This window comes from Sebastes fasciatus, chromosome 12 (genome assembly GCF_043250625.1).
Source record: "Sebastes fasciatus isolate fSebFas1 chromosome 12, fSebFas1.pri, whole genome shotgun sequence".
NCBI classification, from domain to species: domain Eukaryota; kingdom Metazoa; phylum Chordata; class Actinopteri; order Perciformes; family Sebastidae; genus Sebastes; species Sebastes fasciatus.
Window position 1 is genome coordinate 5,852,792 of NC_133806.1, and position 18,624 is coordinate 5,871,415.

At 42.5% G+C, this 18,624-nt stretch overlaps 2 protein-coding genes across 8 annotated transcripts in view; one reads left to right on the forward strand and one right to left on the reverse strand.

Moving 5' to 3' along the window:
• LOC141778521 (cysteine-rich venom protein pseudecin) overlaps window positions 1-18,624 on the forward strand; it is a 153,301-nt gene that overhangs the window by 95,384 nt on the left and 39,293 nt on the right. For 2 of the 6 annotated variants that reach the window (XM_074652834.1, XM_074652836.1), the window contains exon 3: window positions 6,445-6,578. The exons of the other annotated variants lie outside the window; for them this stretch is intronic. The gene's annotated coding sequence lies outside the window, so the exon portion shown is untranslated. The remainder of the gene's footprint in view (window positions 1-6,444; window positions 6,579-18,624) is intronic. 6 annotated transcript variants of the gene reach the window in all.
• The window catches only part of rftn1b (raftlin, lipid raft linker 1b), a 135,047-nt gene that overhangs the window by 92,128 nt on the left and 24,295 nt on the right, over window positions 1-18,624 (reverse strand). The window lies entirely within an intron of this gene.

The following is an 18,624-nucleotide window of genomic DNA, read 5'->3' on the forward strand; positions in this document are numbered from 1 at the left end:
CATACAGGCTCAAAATGGAAATGCCAGTAACTCCTCTGTCCTCCCCGCCGCCTCCTCCTTTATTTTTTTCTCTCCTCTCCCTCAGCTCCGATTCCCTCTCACCCCTTTGCCACAGGAGGGGGAAGTTTCTCTGCTTGGCTCCTCTGCACATTTAGCCTATTTTTCTGCCTCAGCTCTCTGCAGGGAATGTGCCCCACTCTCTTCAACTCTCCTTCTCCCTCTCTGTCTCGCTTTTACCACTACAGCTTTCTGATACCACCATCACCCCCTCCACCCCAATCCCCAAACGTGCCCCCTCCATTTATTTCCTACACTGTGAAGAGAAGAGCAAAATCTTTGAAGGGTCTCTTGTGCTCTTAACCCCTTTCTCAGCCTCGACATGTGCATGTCTATTTTCTGTATTTTTCTGTCATCTCTTCTCTTCTGTGTCAAGACAGTGGAGCAAGCCAGGGCGAGGTATCGGTGGTGTGATGGTGAAATGAAAGGTGAAACATTGGCTTGTATATTTTCAAAGAAATGTGTGGTTATTCATTTCTTGTGGTTGTTATTGAACAATAGTAGTGTCTCTTGTGCCATAAAGTAGTTCCGCATTTCTCTTGCAAAATACATCCTAAGCCATACACAGCATAACAAGTCTAGAGCCACGCTAGCAGCTCTGTGTCAGGCTGTACTTATATTAGGCATGATGATGGTTTGAGCTAAGTGCTAACATCAGCATCAGCTAACATGCTCACAACGACAATTCTAACATGGCGTTGTTTAGCAGATATAATGTTTACCGTGTTTACCATCTTAGTCCGAGTGACCATATTTTCAAATCCCTTAACCGGGAGCCTTAAGTGTTCATGCACGTTTCTCGCATGTGCACATGTTTGCACTTATGCACGCACCACAGGTGTTTTCATCAGGATGGAGGACAATTATTTCAGTGCTTACAACCCCTACCAAGCTCACCTTTCAACACCATGGACAGCACCTCAGCAGATAAAGAAATATGCTTTGTCTCCCAAAATCTACCTAGCTTATTTGAAAACTGTATAATAACACTAGTAAACAAAAAAACACAATAATTACTGATTGTTCCATTCAATATGAAATCATAGATCATGATATGACTTATTGTCCAGCTCTAAGTATGACAGTGTCAGTTATTTTTTTCTTTAAATGTTCAAAATGAACAGTGTAGAGCAGTTGAAGAAAGAAGAGCAAGAAGACGAAAACAAAGTTTAGGTTTAAAGTCCTTCTAAAATTCTGTTATGATGACGACGCAAGTTTTCTAACGATAATTCTTGCAATTTATTGTGGTAAAAAAATGCAGCAAGTACTGTAGCAACTCTCAAAGGACCTTAAACAGACACGCTACTCTGGGATAAATTACATGTCTTAAAGATTTATGTTACATTTCATTGTTTAGGTTACAAAGATGAGTGAACTCTACATTATTCTGCAGATAAAAAAACAGAGTTTAGGCGGGACTACAGTCCATTACTCCCCAGCAGGGTGTGAACAGTATCGACCCCTCCGTCTTTTCACGTCTCTGTGTGAGGAGCGGTCGGGGGCACCCACTGTGTGGACTAATCGTCTCTCTGCCTATATCTTTGTTTCTCTGCCTCCGTCCATCTCTCTGAGGTCCAGGACGGCGTCATTAGCAGTCGGGGCTCAGAGTGCAGCTCGGTGGAGCCCTGGGGCCGAAGCTTTGTGCCTTAATTACCCACCTAATGAGTCACTGGGAAAGTCACTGGGCCTGCTGGTGCCTCCCTCCCTCTCTTTCCTTTTCTCACACTCTCTCTCACACACACACACACACACACACACACACACTCACACACACACACACACACACACACACACACACACACACACACACACACACACACACTTACTGTATTCACTTCATTCCCTTTGACTTATATGCTAATTACTCATTCACTCATTGACACATACATTCACACACTTGCCACATCCACCTAATGACTGCAATTGTACTTACTCAGTCACTCACTCACTTGTTTGCTCGCTTCCTCACTCTCTCCCTGATCTACACACACACACACACACACACACACACACGCACATGCACGCACACACACACACACACACACACACACACACACACACACACACACACACACACATACACATTCATGTATTTATTCTCTCACTCAGTTGTTTGTTTGGTGTCCCACACTAAGCCGGCTAAATCTGAAACCACTACTGTAGCAAAACATGCTCAATCTTTTTTTCTTCTTCTTCTTCCTCCTCTTTCATTTGGCAAACAACACAAATGTGCATCACAGACAAGGAGATGTATGATGGAGGACATATGATAAGGAGCAGTGTTTTAAAACAGCCAATTCACAATATAACTGTTTTCATACATAGTTTTCTGTTTCTGTTGTCAGACAGTGGAAGAAGCATGAAATAGCAATTTGATTGCAGCTCACAGATGCTACCTGTTAAACAGGCAAAAAGTTTAATATCACACCTGTATCAAGTGATGGACTATACTGACATTTATGCTAAAATACACTCTGGATTGCATTTACATGCATGTAACGCAAGTGAAAACACGAGTCATTAAGCAGCTTCTGTAGACAGCTGGAATGATTAAAATAGAATCTGTTCCGCCGGATGCTCTTCAGACAGAAGACCTCCTACGTAGACGAGCCGTTAGAGTAGAGATGGTCACTAACACTCACTTACTCAGGCCATATTCAAACACACAACAGTATGTTAGCACAACAAGAAGTTGAAACCTAATGTGTAGCAGAGTATTTCTACTGTTAACCCAGAGGATAAAACTGTTGCTGTGATAACTTTCCGTAGTTGTAAAGTCCTTTCTCTTAATATTAGAAACCACTGTGCCGTGTTTTGTGAATTTATTACTCAAAACGGCCATCCTGGATCCTATTTCATTGTCTTGAAACAACACCCACTCACGCAGCCTGTTTTTATTAGTTTATTTATTTGTTTTTTTAACAAAGGGTTGTTTTCGGTCTCAACACACTGATTCACATTTATATATTGACTATATTTAAGAAGTAGATGTAGTCAACCAATAGTTTGTGGACTATGATTTTGAAGCCCTGATTTCAGCATTTTGGCCAGATGTGACATGAGAAGGTAGAGCTAAGTACAACTGAACGCTGAACAAGACATTTTTAGGTTACCAAAATGTTACAATTAAAGGTGCTAAATGTGAGACTTGGAGCATTTCTATTGCCTCCCCCCTACTCTCAACATGGTGACGGCTGAGCCGACGGCTCGCAGCTAACAGCGCTATAAGCACTAACAGTGAAAACAATGGCAACAGTGCTGACAGAGCCAACAGTATTAACCTGGGGGGGCGGGACCAGAGGGGGGTGCTACGGTTCTGCACCGGCGCGGCCGGTTGGGATGGTGTTATGAGCAATAACCGCCGTATGAGAGCAGTGCAGAGTGGCGGCCGTGCGCTAGCCAGTGGGGCACGCTCACATGCACGAACATGCACTAAAAGGCACACGCTATGTCAGCAAAGCTCGGATATTACAGCACACAATGAAGGAGAGCGACTTCATTCTCTGCTCAGGTAGATATTACTCCTCTATATCTTTACATAGACGATAGTTGTTTGCTGCTATATTGATGCTCTGAATATTGTATAGAGAACCTTTAACTATCATGAACTGAAAACACACTTTGAAAGTTGTAAGACGAAAACATGGACAACTCCCAGACCGGACAACGCCGTGGTAGCGACCTGTCAATCACAAGGTAGCCATGCCCTAAAGCATCCCCTGCTTTATGGTCTATTTGACTCTAAATGGGACCATAATTTACTAAATGAACATCATGCTGTATTGAAGAAGACTTGAAACTAGCGATTGAGACCATAAAGTCATGTTAACAATGTTTACTGAGGTAATAAATCAAGTGAGAAGTAGGCTCATTTTCTCATAGACTTCTATACAATCAGACTTCTTTTTGCAACCAGAGGAGTCGCCCCCTGCTGGCTGTTTGAAATAATGCAAGTTTAAGGCTCTTCACTTTTCAGACGCGGAGGTCGCCGCTTGGTATTCACTCAATGTGTTTTACCTTCTTTGTATTGTTATATCTTGCTTAATCGCTGACTCGGTCACTCACTTGCTTCAGCTCACATGTAGAGAAGCAATCAGATGCACCATATCCACAAAACATATACTGTATATTTGAGTCCAGTTATTCAAATGAAAATATATATTATTATAGAGCACAATTTCTTGCACACACAGACTGAAGAACACACTCTCTCTGTGTCTTCACACCTCCTGCGCTCTCCCACCTCGAATTCACACGGTAACACTCAGACCGATGAGATCACACCTGCATGTAGAGCAGAACAGTCTGCTCCTGTTCACTTCCCAGATGCTGCGAGCGGACATGATGACACTTGCTGCGCTAATAATGTAGGACTGAACTGCTGCCAGGGGTCGTATCCCACGGCCGTGAAGTGCTTTTATTAAACCGGTTCAACCTTGAATGTTACACTGAAAAACAAACAAAGTATTGATTTTCGTATCGCTCATATCAGTCTGACATTATTAAAGAAATGGACACCTGAGTGAACAAAATCATTGCCAGAATGAGAATTAAGTTATGGGTAGATTAAGTTTAGCGGCTTTTTGATGACCTTTGCTTTTAATGAAGTGGTTCTATTGATAGATTTTTTTTGGCCTACTCTACACGTACACAAGTACTTTTTGTAAATATAGGTCACTGAAAATGGAGCTTTTGTAAAACTTCGGCCAAGGTGAAGATTTTCAGGAACTCTGTTTTCAGTGTTGATGTGTAGACAGTGAAAACTGACTTTTTGGCTGGTAACGTCAGAGTGGCTGTGCGCTCCTTTGTTTGGTATCCCTAATGAGGCAACATGTTGTGCAACAATGGCATATATACATCCATGAACGGCAGACGTGGCCAAATAACCCACAAACTGGACTTTTTACATGTTTACACTAGGGATGTCAAAGTTAACGCAAATTAATTTTAACGCCACTAATTTCTTTAACACATTTACACTACTTGCAAGGTTGTAGCACACTCAGTTTTAAAGCAAGAGTGAAGATACTGGTATCATATAAATTTAAAAAACCTAAGGAATCCATTGGTACCAACCAACTAGCTTGTCGACAAGAACGATAAATAACGCTCCAACTTTCAAAGGGGTCCCTTGACCTCTGACCTCAAGATATGTGAATGAAAATGGGTTCTATGGGTACCCACGAGTCTCCCCTTTACAGACATGCCCACTTTATGATAATCACATGCAGTTTGGGGCAAGTCATAGTCAAGTCAGCACACTGACACACTGACAGCTGTTGTTGCCTGTTGGACTGCAGTTTGCCATGTTATGATTTGAGCATATCTTTTTATGCTAAATGCAGTACCTGTGAGGGTTTCTGGACAATATATGTCATTGCTTTGTGTTGTTAATTGATTTCCAATAATAAATATATAAGTACATTAGGAGGATGAAAGGAGGAAAAAACGCTGATTTAAAAAATACCCGAGTATGCTTCGACTAGGCCTTCTTTCTACCATAAATGTCTAAGATTTTGTGTAAAATATAGTCATAAACTCTATTTCATAAATGTGTCAAGACTGCAGCAAAGTTTGTTTTCCTCCTCCCAATCCCCACTTCTGCAGTTTGTGATGTTGACAACTTACACATTCACATTGCCAGCTTACCATTAGGGTGATGGGCACCAGAGGATGAGTTTAGAGTGGAAAAAACAGCAGGAAAATGGGAACTGGAAAATTGGTGGAGCATCTGGCCCCGAGGCAAAAATTCAAAAAGCAAACTCGTGACCGGAGGAGCGAGGAAAATCTGGACGCGGGAAGCGAATGAGACACGCTTCTTTGCTCCTTCAACAACTCCTGTTAAGATGCCCTTGAGCAAGGTGCTTAACGGCCGACTGCTCCGATGGAGCTGCTGACTGGCGCCAGACTGTGGTTGTACTGGGCAGCTCCCAGGTCTTAATGTCCGTAACTGAGCGAGTGTGAAGGGCAGTGCTGAATAAGAGCACACAGCAGAGCTTTTCTGGGTAAATAAAGATAAAAACAAATAGACTGGATGGCCAGCTAAATGCTAATGCAATTCTCTTTGTCTAGACAGAGCATTTATGGCTGCCTGGGCAAATTTCTAAATACATATGCATCTCCCAATCTGTGTCCAGAGCTCCGGCGAAAGCTTTTACTGGTGATGGGGAGAAAAGCAAGCCAAATTTATCTACCGCTCCCCTCGCTAAATGACTGGAACACTGTATTTTGAAGGCGCACGGCTAAATGAAAAGGCGCCGGATGTCTTGATAGGGGAAAACTACCTGTAATTTGTTCAGCCAGTAAAAAGGTTTATATATAGAAAGAAAAAAACGGTCTGTATCTTTTCCCTCTGTGCCATTCTCTCTCTCTCTCTCTCTCTCTCAGGAATTAAAGTGTGCCTCCATCACCAGTCTTCAGGCTGACAGGAGGCCTCCAGAGTGCGTTTTGTCCGCTCGACGCCACCTCCTCCGCTGACAGCCCCCAGTTGCCTGGAGACGCCGCTTGAGAGACAAGCTGTGGTAAATGAGCAGGTTGTTGATCAAAGCCCACGACGGCTCCACTGCTGCGTTTTCAACAGTGCGCCGCTCAGGCGCCGCACACCACTTTGACTTCCTGTTCTCTTCTAAGTACAAGTTACGTGTTTTTTTTTTTTCCATACAGTACACCCTAACATTAGCCTCCTGTCGAAAATCACGTTTGAAGCGTTTTCTGCCAAGATGTGCTGGCTTGATTGGGGGGGTTTTCTGCCATTAGCATTGCAAAAGAGTGCAAATTAGAATTTTAAAACATGGGGTTCTGCGATGATTAAGTTCTCTGACAGACTCGGGATGTTTTGGTGGCACCGTGAGTCTGCCATTAGATGCTTTCTGCTGTTGATTGTGGTGCATAATTTGCTCTATACTCTGAAGACTGCAACCACAGCAAACAACCTGTGTTATTATTGTTGTTACCTTTCAGGTGAAAGAAATGTGTTCAGTGTCAGAAAGGGAGAAAAAAAATCGTTCATGAGTTCATGAGTGTTTTATAAATTCTGAAACATTTTGAGGAATGCTACAGATGGCTATTTAAAGTGGTGGCTGTTATGGAAGACGTGTTCAGCTCTTTTACTAAAGTAGCAAACCAAAGTGTAAAACTCTTCCATTACAACTAAAAAATAAAGGTGCTTTTAGATATTCAGCACTTACCACTGCGTCTGCCACACAGCAACGTCTGTGTATTTTAAATGCCGACAGCTACCGGCTACATCCAGTTCTGCCAACGACCTGTGCTTTACACCACAGACTGCTGCTATCCTACTCTAATCTCATCACATAGCCAAATAGAGCAGGCTGTAGCTTAAAAAGAGAAAATGGTTAGCAATATGACACAAATCAAATAGCAACATCATAAACTGTTTTGGCCCTGACCAGATAATCAAACTGAGATACCACTAAAATGAGCACCTGCATTGTTTTTTTCCACGGCTGCAGCGTTAAAAAAAAGTTACCTTTATCAACTCACAAGCAGAGACAATTAGCTGTGCACAATCATGAGAGCGGCAGCCAACCTCCAGGGGTGCAAATTGTTTTATTTATTAGTGGTTATCAAATAACAACAAAGACTAAAGTTAATTGTCGTGTTTAATCTTTATTATTAATCTGGTGTTTCGGCCACATCCTCTAACGCAACCCAACTGAACTGTACATGTGCAACTCTCAACAAAGATGAGAAGGAAGTAAGATGGCTCACTCCTTATCTACTTCTATCACTCCGGAAAAAAATGTGTTTTATTCTTTTTACCATCTTCCCATCGGCAAAATTTACTAGCCCGACATGGCATTTTACTTGCCCAAGGTAAGCCTTATTGTTGAGCCCCCCCTGCCCTCTCTCTCCTTGACGCTGCTGCCTACCTTGGTTGCTCTGGTGGCATTTGTGTAATACTGTAAACAATGGAGGAACCAACAACCTCTTGCTGTCTGAAAGCACCTTGGTAGTACATAACTATCATCAGGAAGATGTATCCTACATCTGCATAACTACAGCTGACACATGAATGTTGTGTAGGAGAGTATAATGTAGCATAAACGTCATGTACAAGTTCCTCAGAACTGTAATTAAGTACTTGAGTAATACTTGAGTAACTGTGCATATCAAGGTTTGCATGTTTTGTTAAAGTCTGTGGGCTACCTCCAGTTCTGAAAAGTGAAGCCAATGCTGAAGTGCCTTAAACTTGCATTATTTCTAACAGCCAGCAGGGGGCGACTCCTCTGGTTGCAAAAAGAAGTCTGATTGTATAGAAGTCTATGAGAAAATGAGCCTACTTCTCACTTGATTTATTACCTCAGTAAATATTGTGAATATAAGTTTATGGTCTCAATCGCTAGTTTCAAGTCTTCTTCTATACAGCATGATGTTCATTTACTAAATTATGGTCCCATTTAGAGTCAAATAGACCATAAAGCAGGGGATGCTTTAGGGCGTGGCTACCTTGTGATTGACAGGTCGCTACCACAACGTTGTCCGGTCTGGGAGTTGTCCGTGTTTTTTCGTCTTAGAACTTTAACCCTTTCACAGTGTGTTTTAAGTTCATGAAAGTTATTTGTTAAATTTTGGTCGCCTAAAAATGTCTTATTCAGCGTTCAGTTGTACTTAGTTCCATCATCTCGTGTCACTACTGGATGGCGACGGCCAAAATGCCGAACTCAAGGCTTCAAAACGACAGTCCACAAACCAATTGGTGGCGTCACGGTGACTATGTCCACTTCTTATATACAGTCTATGATCTCAGCAGGAGGTAAGTAGTAACTACAGCTGACAAACAAATATTGTGGAGGAGAGGTATAACACAGCATAAAAGTTGAGTACAAGTACCTCAGATCTGTATTTATGTACAATACTTGAGTAACTGTACCTAATTAGCGTCATCATCACTGTGTGTTGGTGCGCAGTGATGTAATCGTGTGCATATCTAGGTTTGCATGTGTGGTTAAAGTCAACACAGGCACTGAAAAAAAGCCAAGCAATGCAGACCTGAACACACGCACTCAAACTCCTGCAGTCAGCTCCAAGCCCTTGACATTCCTCCAGCTCACCCGTTGAAATGTCTGCAGTGAGATCTGTACTTGCCTCCTCAATTACTACAGGAGCCCTGACTGGAGACGCACCCGGCATGTCACTTCTGATACCTTGCAAGCAGAAAGCTTGCCCAGACTACCTGGCTGGGAGAGGTTCAGTGTCAGTGTCGAGTGAAGGCGAGCGTGGGTGTGATCGGGAGTGTCAAAGGCAGCTTTGGGACTTCACGATTTACTGCTGGATGTGTTGTGAGTTAGATTCGAGGAAACATCTGGGAACTTGGTACACGTAGGAGCTCACTTGTCACATTCCCCTCTTTCCTCTGACATCTGAGCCAGACTTTTACAACATGGGATAGTAGTTATACCTCAGATCCTTTTATACTGGTGATGCTTTACTGTTGAGCATGTGGGCAATGAAAAAAAAAGAGTTCTTGATAAGTAAAGAAGATGATGCAAAATTAGAAATGAGTGTGTATAACCTGTCCATTTTACTTCCGTCAAATTATCAAATTTTCTGTCCTGAAAAGCCATGTGTTCTTTGATGAGAAGACACCTGAGCTGTACAAAATCTTGATATGCTGGCAGCAGCAGAAGAAAATTGACCTTGCACGGCACTGCACTGAAACCAAACTTATCGTATCACTTATCAGAAACATGAGCACTTGAACATACATCAGCGTGATAAGAACTACCTAAAATGACAGAAAGCATCTCTTTAGTCGATGTGTACTTTGAGTTTTTAGTTTAGCCCATGTCCCAACCGCTAACATGGAGAGGGCAGGCTTTATGAACTATACTGCTACCAGCCACCAGGGGGCGATCAGGATGTTTTGGTTCCACTTTCACCACATCACCGAACAGTCAGCATCCTGTGAGGAGCTACTGGCAGCTACGGGCGTGGCTCAGGTGTGTGAGAACATAGTGTGAGATGACAGGTGAGACGACTATTTGTTCCAAACAACAATGGCGGCTCCTGAAGAACTGGAGTGTATTCTTTCATTGACAGAAGAGCAATGTGCGGCACTGAAGGCAATGTTTTTGCTCTTATCCCGACTGGCTTCGGCAAAAGTTTGATTGACAGATTGTACATCCAATACCAAGTATTTTTTGAAAGTCCTGTTTCCTAACAGTTTCCAATGACGGCTTCTCAGATGGTTCTGTGTAACAAACCATCTGGAGGGTCAGGTTAGAAGACAATGCCAACCCTGCATATACAATTGCATCAACGGAAGTAAAACAACCAATATTGGACTGCTTGGGGACAGAGAGCAGAATGATTATTAGCCTATGTGCATAGGTCAATCAATATGCACTTGAAAGGACTAAAAAGTGCCACTGAAAATCAGATGAAAGACACCCATAGCCCTCAATGTAACACTAAATATGTTTCTCCTTTAAAGACTCCACCAACCAACTGTTAGCCAGCCTGTTCCACACTTACAAGATGAGGCATCCCTAAAAATAACAACAAAGTGTGAAACGGTTTGAGGCATGCAAATTGCTCTTGACTGTGAAACTGTACAAGGGCTCTGGTGACCTGTTTGTTGCAGAGCAGAGCAGTTTTGAGTTGGTATCTGGGCCTGTTGTGCCTGGAGTCTCTAAACACCAGGCAAGACTAAGCACAGGATTATCTTCTTCTTTTATTCCACATCTTCAAGCTTTCAGAATAGAGCTGGAACGTGAAATATTGAGGGTTTCCCTGTTATTCAGGCTACCCCTAATCCATCATTGTATTTACTTTGTGTTACGATAACACTCAAGCCAAATGCTCGTGTTGTGTGCAGCAGTGGAGGGGAGTGTGTGTGAGATAGAGATCAGTTGAACGGTCTCAGCAGATGGTCTGTTGATTTGCCAACAAAATAAGATAGCTGTTGCTCATTACTACAAAGTATTTACTGCTAAATCATGTTGTCCTAATGCAAATTGAGTTTTGTTTATAATGAAAAAACAGCAAAAGTTATTTCTTCCATGGTTGATGGCGGAAATTGCAGAAAGAAAAGTTATTGTGATCTATGGAGACAAGCCCTTTCTCCTCTCCAGCGCGCCTAGAGTTAGTAACGTGAATGAACACAAATTAACCCGGCGGTCCAACTCGTGCGAGTAAAGACAAGTTTCGCTCTAGGTGCGAACGAAAGATAAGAGTCAACAGAAATGCACACTAGCAGTTCTGTGAGGTTGTACTTTGGCACAGCTAAATCCCAACATCACCATGCCAACATGCTCATGATGACAAAGCTAACATGCTGATGGTAGTTTTACCATGGTGATGTCTTAGCTTAGTGTTAGCATCGACTGATTAGCACTAAACACAAAATACAGCTGAGGCTGATGGGATTAGTTTAGTCATAAACCAGTATTGGACAATTTCAAAATTTGACCTGATGATGGCACTAGGTGAAAAGTTAAGGATCACCAAAGTTATTACAATTCATCCGTTGGGAACCATGAATGTCTGTACAAAATTTCTGGCAACCCATCCACTGTAGTTGTTGCGATACTTCTGCTTGTGCGGCTAAAAGAAAATTAATTTCAGCTTTACACACGAGAAAAACAATATATCATCTAATCCTGATTCCGACTTGGAGGTGGAGGAATATGGATGGATGCTTTTAGACAATTGAGCGTTTCACTGGGCCATGGGGAACCAGAGACCGAGCGTATGCTAATAGAAACACAGTGCTAATCCATCACCCAGTCTCTTCAGAAGTAATTAAGTCAAATTATAGACGGCCCCCGCACCTTAATCTCCCACCAGATGGAGACCTGCTGAGCAACAGGTGGCCTCGCTTCATACGAAACCTGCGTCCCACCACTGTCATTTGACTCCTTGGAAACAGTGGTGGACCCAAAGAGAGCCTGACAAATGAGTGAAATATGAGACTGATGTGTAATCATGACGGAGAGAGTGCACGTGTGCGATATCTATTTCATAATTAGGTACCCACTGTGCCACCTGTCTCTGTCTTTTGTCTATGATTATAACAATAGACTGAAAAGAGATGCAGTTATTGCACACTGATGACTGCCTCGCATTATTCATACTTCAGAAAATCATCATGTTCTGTTTTCAGGAATGAAGCAAAGCAAAAACTGCACCTCCAAATGAGCACATGTCATTATTTTTCATTATTAAAAATTCTGGAAATTTAAATGTGGCATAATTAGAAGCTCATTTGTATTTCCACTGAGAACATTTTCTCAATTGTGTTCATTGCAAATAGCTATAAACGTGTAAACGTACTGCTTGTACAACTGCATCTAGGTGACCAGTAGGGATGTGCGTAATTAGTCAGTTGCTACGGTTGCTAGTTGGCTCCAGAAGTACTGGTCGGTTACACGTATTATTATTTTATCAATGTACACATTTAAATTACATATAGACATACAGTATACTGTTTCAGCTGTTGCTGTGTAGAGCTGCTGCTCCTCTGCAGCAGCGGCTGCTCTGATCTGAACTCATCAGCCGCTCCTGACTCACTTCCATTGCGTTGGGTTGCGGCCCCACCTGCCACCACCTCCTCTTTCTGAAATAGCAGCTGGATTCAACAGAGTGGGCTGACTCTGGGTCTGAAAAGTGAAGCCAATGCAGAAGTGCCTCAAACTTGCATTCTTTCTAACAGCCAGCAGGGGGCGACTCCTCTGATTGCGAAAACAAGTCTGATTGTATAGAAGTCTATGAGAAAATGAGCCTACTTCTCACTGGATTTATTACCTCAGTAAACATTGTAAACATGAGTTTATGGTCTCAATCACTAGTTTCAAGTCTTCTTCAGTACAGCATGATGTTCATTTAGTAAATTATGGTCCCATTTAGAGTCAAATAGACTATAAAGCAGGGGATGTTTTAGGGCGTGGCTACCGTGTTTTCATCGTAGAACTTTTTAACCCTTTCACAGTGCGTTTTCAGTTCATCAAAATTAATTATAACATTTTGGTTGACTGAAAATGTGTTATTCAGCGTTCGGTTGTACTTAGCTCCCCTCCCTCTCGTGTCACTTCTCGTTGCAAAAAGGCAAGAAACCAAGATGGCAACGGCCAAAATGCCAAACTCGAGGCTTCAAAACGCCAGTGCACAAACCAAGGGGTGACATCACGGTGACTACGTCCACTTTTTAGATACAGTCTATAGAGTCAGTCTGGTTCTCTCCTGATTGACTGGATTGGCCAGCAGCACACTGAAAGTAGCTCACTAGCTAGATAGCCGTATAAGCGATGACAAATCATGACTCTTCTTAGATCACAGTCCCCGCTGGCGTTTCATCAAATATTACACCACACACTGGGTTTGTGAGGCGCATTTCTAAACGAGGGACCGGAGCGGACACTGGGGACATACTGATTTCAGCAGCATTTAAAATATAATGTGGTTATTGAAAAAATTTAATTAATAATATATTCAAATGGCTGTTATATGCAATTTTTTCAGACAATGTTTAACCCCGTAGATTAATTTTGACTGTGTGTGAGAGTGTTTTCTTACTTTTAGAATAGTCGACTTATCTAAGTTTAAACTTCTGTTTAAACGTCAGGGAAATTAGTCGTTAAGAACATCCCCAGTGACCAGTGCACTTTAATTCCACAGCAGGTGATAGCGTCTCCACACTGTGTTTACACATATCATCACGCAGTATAAATTCTACCAATCAGGGTGCTATCTCAAGTCATCACGGAAGAATAGAGAATTATGCGTCCACATTGCAGCTGGGGGACGGTGAACTGTGATTACTTTTCCCTCATCTCTTTCTTCCATGACTGCAAATTCATCACACCGGCAAACCGCTCTCCGCATCCCACGTAAGTGCAATCAAACTGTAACGTGCGCGCAAATTGTCCCCAATCAGCTCGCTATTTTTTGAATGCCACCCCTTGATGTGATGGGCTGAAAACACGAGCAGGTTCGAAGCGTCTCCATTCCCGTTTGACAATGGCTTCGGGGCAAATTGTTAGTCAATGCTTGCAAGAATGAAATCACATTAAAGGTCTGCGAGGCCACAGTGTACGCCGCCAGTCGAAGCATGACTCACAGTGCTGTCTGAAGATGTTGCTCAATTCAGCTTTGCTCAACAAACGTTTTTCCATGAATTCCTAACCGCATTTGTCAAATATACTTAAATAAAACAGCTGTTTTTTTTCACTTATTGATGCCGTGAGTCCGGTAGGCCACACTGGAGAGCTGCTTTCTGAGTAAGGAGAGTCTAACGGGGGGGGGAGTGGTGCAGCAGAAAGAGACACACTGCTTCTGCCACTTCATGCTAACGAGAGGAAACTTCAAATATGCTTTTGAAAAAATGACTGGTTTCCAACTCCTTAACACGTCCAGAGTGGTGGGAGGGGTTCACATAACTTCAGAAGCTCTGGAAGTCTCAGCCGGAGCTGATTAATGGGAGTGGGAATATATTTGGCACAAAGAGAAAGACAACCACAACTGTCTACAAAAGGACTGTTTGGATATTGCTAAATCGCTGTTTCATGGTCTCTCATCTATGCAGGAGATCCAACGCTCACAGAAACTGACTAAGCCAAAATTTTAAAGGAAAAACAGGATCATTTAGTGAAATAGGGCGAGAATTCTGCCTCGGATCTCGGATCAATGCGAGAATCATTTATTAGTTGTATTTATTATTTACTGAGAATTTTAGAGATGCAGAGGTTTTATGCAATGTCTCTTAATTATCACACTTGTCTATTAAATATGTTGTTGTCAAGGGCTGGGCGATAAGGCGATATATATCCATATAAAAATATCTATCGTTTCAATTTTTTCTATATTGTTTCTATCTTAATGTCAAAAAAACAGCAGCCGAACTCTGTTACAGCAATATGTACGTCATTTAGACAACGCTTTATGTTCCTTGCATGTGGGAGCCAGAGTGGAGCGATCAGCTGTTTTGCTTCAAGAGGGCACAACATGCAGAAACTGTCTCAGATTCAGCCCAACCAAAACAACAAGAGTTCCTAAGAAAGTCAGACACAAACCAGAAGAAAAAAACATCTGCTGCAAATTTTGTAACATGCCAGTGCGGCCTATCCGTTGTCGTTAACCGGCACAACATGCCTTTTTTGGCTGGACCGCAGAGGGCCAGCCCTACAAACACAAAAGTCTGTCTCTGAGTGGGCATGTCTGTAAAGGGGAGACTCGTGGGTACCCATAGAACCCATTTTCATTCACATATCTTGAGGTCAGAGGTCAAGGGACCCCTTTGAAAATGGCCATGCCAGTTTTTCCTCGCCAAAATTTAGCTTAACTTTAAAGTGTTATTTAGCCTCCTTCCTGACAAGCTAGTATGACATGGTTGATACCAATGCATTCCTTGGGTTTTTCTAATTTCATATGATCTTCACTTTAGCTTTAAAAATGAGCTCGCTACAACCTAAAAATCGCAAGTTGCGTTAATGTGTTAGAGAAATTAGTGGCGTTAAAAAGAATTTGCGTTATGTATGCGCATTAACTTTAAACTGTTCATTTTGCACTAAAGTTCTTCATAAAATGCTTTTCATTTGTCAAGTATTTAATTCACACAGGAGTATACAAAAATAGATTTAACCACGAGGTTACTTCATATAGACTACCCATTTATTGAATAACCAGCAAACATACTATATTGTTATATATATCCATATCGAGAACTTTCCTATATATCGTGATAGAAGATTTTAGCCATATCGCCCAGCCCTCATGTTGTCTCTAGTAAGGACACAGCCTGCTAAGGCAGTACCACCACACATAAGCAGTGTTGTGTTATCTCCAGTCTTAATGGAAAAGCTCCTGCGCATGCACTAAACCTCATCAAGGCAAACCTTTGTTATGTTGTCAGAGTCTATTATATTGGAAAACTGAAGACTTTCATTTCACATTCAGATAACTGCTTCTGAAAAATGACACCTATTGTAACGAAATGATTGATGACAGCTATTAAAAAATGTGAAAAGCAAACTGGTTAATATTAATGTTACAAGTCGTCCTTGCTTACAACACTGTTGTGTTTTTGAGAACAGAAAGATTGCTGAATTTCAGGCAGCGACATGTTCCCCAAAATTAATTCATGGCGTTTTTTTTAAGACAAACATCTAACCTTTTATTACAAATTGTATGCTCTCCTACCTGTTTGTAAATGGATTTGAAAAGGACACAGAGTTTTACAGGAGGTGCAATTTATAACTTTGAGCGGTGGGGAGGCGGCTCAGAATTTCATTATCAAGCTGACAAATCATAGTTATTCACAGCGTTCACGGCATTTTCTTCCTCTCAAGAAAAAGTATGGAAATGTTGAGAGTGTGCCTCGTAATGTCGTTGTGCGAATACTTGTCGCTGGTGGGAGAAAACTCATAACTCAGATTTCTGATGATTGTTTGTTTTCACTTCAGCTGAGAGATCACATTGTTCCTCTGTGAGCTGAGAAAATTGCTCGACCTCTTGAGCTCAGAAAAAAACAAATAATTTCACATCCCCTGAAGGAATGCCAAGTTTGCATTTTCCTAAAGCTCAAATCAAGTCTTTTTTATACTTCAGGTCACCAAACAGAAGCAATATCTGAGTTTGGACACAGGAGTGTTTGTCTCTTTTGTCCGCTAACTGACTTCTGAGAATCCAAAAACATCTTCTGTAAAACGCCCTCTTGGCAGGAAGTGAGGTCAAGGCTGAGGTCACTTCCTGCACATTCTGTTTGTGCGCCCTCCCAGGCTTCTTACGAGAGCATTTAACAATAGCTGTGGCCGCGTGAAAGATCCTCTATTTCTCTCCGCACACATAAATACATTTGTTCCTCTTTGGGAGGTGCTATCAGCGCCGGGCTGAAGGCCGGCGGAGGTGTTTTGTTAAATTTAGATTGTTTGCTCCTCTGCTGTGGGGACCCTGATTGCATTTCAACACAATCAATACTGGCATATTGGATCTGAGTGAGATGGCAATAAGAGCCAATAAAGCTTTGAGGGGGCGCTCGGGCGTATTGTCTGTCAGGCGGGCAGGAAAACAGCAGAGGCCACGTTAGAAGAGGCAATAAAACACAGCAGTGTGCAAACACACCTAAACACAAGACAAACCAACACAGAGCCAGACACTAGTTCTGAGACTAAAAAGACATTTCACCCAACCACCATGTGTACATACTCGCATACGAGCCATACACACCGCACTCAGTCTCTATCTTGGTTTCTGTCGTTCTCCCCTCATTTCCTCTCTCTTCAAGACACTCACTTACTCATTTAATGACGCACGCAGGTTCCCCACCCACATGCAGAGTCCGTATCTCAAAAATAAAAACCCACAGAGCCTCAGGATGTGTGATTTTGCTGAAGACAAAGGTTGACAAGGTTGTTTAGAAAGTCCAGCCATGACTGGAATCTGAGAAATCTCCAGAGATTCTAGATTAAAAACCTTGATTTAGCAAACCTTAAAATCTAACTTGGTGTTACACACGTCTGCCTTGTTTTTCTCTTATTCCCTGACCTTCTGACCCCTCCGTTTTATATTCCTAACATCCCCTGTAACACACTCATCGTGCAGGCCTGAACAACCTGAATCAAATCATGACGAGAATATTTCTCCGAGCGAGGGAAATTGAATTTGCTGCAACAACACAATACACGCACACACCGCGTACTGGAACAGTTAACTGCAATACCGAAGCCGTCAGACACACAGGAAATAGTCGGCACAGAATACGAAGCATTACAAGGAAAGCTAATCTCAAACACACTGCTGAGCGACAGACAGACAGAGAGGGGGTAGGGGGGAGAAAGAGGAAGGAACCAAGCAGAAATCTGCGTTTCCTGTTGCTGAAAACTTTGTCAGCAGTTGCAGCCGTTTGAAGCTTAACGAATGGAACCTGCTGAGCTCTGGCTCCTTCACACGCCTAAAGTGCTGCTCTGACATCTTTGTCTCAGCAAACGATGGCTTGGCATTTTGCTGCCTGACTGGCTCGAAACAATACGAGTAGCATCCACTTACTGTAGCATGCCACTAACTATGGATAGAGGCACAAACAAGAAGCGGCAACAATGCGAGTCTGAATTTGTCGGCTCGGACGGCAGCTGATGCATATTTCATGCACATTTCTAAAAGATTACACAATTTTACCGGTAATCACATTGAATACATTCATCAGGAGCGCTCTGCGCAAAGACCGGCCGCTTCCAAAGGAGGTCCGGATTATTAATTCAGTATTCTCCAATACGTAATCACCACTTGCCCGTTTTGACTCCTCACACCATCAGAAACACATTCACTTCTGCCTGCATCTAATTTACAATCGTGTTGTGATTTGAGCTGCGCAGCCACGGACCCTGGACAGCGGGAATATAATGGAAATATAATGTAAAAACCAGATGACCGTGAATTCAGTCTTCAATGTCATTCTCCCCTCCAATAACTGCGATTCAATTCCACCTCTCAAGCTGAGGAGCCAGGGGATAAATCCTGCCATCCCCCGCCATCCAAGGACTAATCTCCCCTCGGAAAGCCACTCCGGCGTGCGGCGTTCCTGCTGACCTCTCCTGCAGCTCGGTCTTGTAT